At 72.1% G+C, this 606-nt stretch overlaps 1 protein-coding gene across 1 annotated transcript in view; it reads right to left on the bottom strand.

Annotated features, from left to right (window-relative positions):
* The window catches only part of EP400 (E1A binding protein p400), a 92,112-nt gene extending 91,817 nt beyond the window's left edge, over positions 1 to 295 (bottom strand). Inside the window, exon 1 of the mRNA XM_029921638.1 lies at positions 208 to 295. The gene's annotated coding sequence lies outside the window, so the exon portion shown is untranslated. The remainder of the gene's footprint in view (positions 1 to 207) is intronic.
* Between the last annotated feature and the right edge of the window lie 311 nt (positions 296 to 606).

Below are 606 nucleotides of genomic sequence, written 5' to 3'. Positions count from 1 at the left end.
GTGTCACGTCTCCGCGCCAAACCAGTGCCACCTCCACCCACGGCGCCCCCACGCCAGCGACCCCCAACTCCTGGCAGCTCCCCCCAACCCCGGCGCGCCCCCAACTACACGCCCCTGGAGGGGAAGGGCTCTAAGAGGGCCGAGCGCGAACCGCAAGACTCCTGACGCCGACCCCGCCGTTCCCGGCCGCGCCGCGGTCCCACCTACCCGAGCCTGGACTGCACTCCGGCCGCGTCCGGCTGAGGCCTGGGGGCGGCGGTCGAGGCGGCGCCGCTCCGCTAGGCGCATCCGGGACCGCGGGAGGAGGAAGCGGCAGCGCGCCCGCTACGGCGAGCCGGAAGTGACGTCGCGCCGCGGGAGGCGACGAGACGGCCAGAGGGCTAGAGCGGTCGAGACAGCGGCCGGCCGACGGTCCACTGGCGGACCGGCGTGGCGGAGTGGGGCGGGAGGCAGCTGCGGCCGCGAGGATGGTGGGCGGGCCAAGCGGGTTGTCCCCAGACTCGGCACCTTCAGAACCAGGCGGCTGGCTCTTGGACACGCCGTTCCGAAGTCCACATCGCAGGGGTCAGAATATTTGCAAAGCATGCACCTGATAAGGGAGTTGTA

The sequence above is a fragment of the Suricata suricatta genome, chromosome 14 (genome assembly GCF_006229205.1).
Source record: "Suricata suricatta isolate VVHF042 chromosome 14, meerkat_22Aug2017_6uvM2_HiC, whole genome shotgun sequence".
Classification (NCBI taxonomy): Eukaryota; Metazoa; Chordata; class Mammalia; order Carnivora; family Herpestidae; genus Suricata; species Suricata suricatta.
Note: the sequence above shows the minus strand (reverse complement) of the source record. Positions and strands in the feature narration are given on the sequence as shown.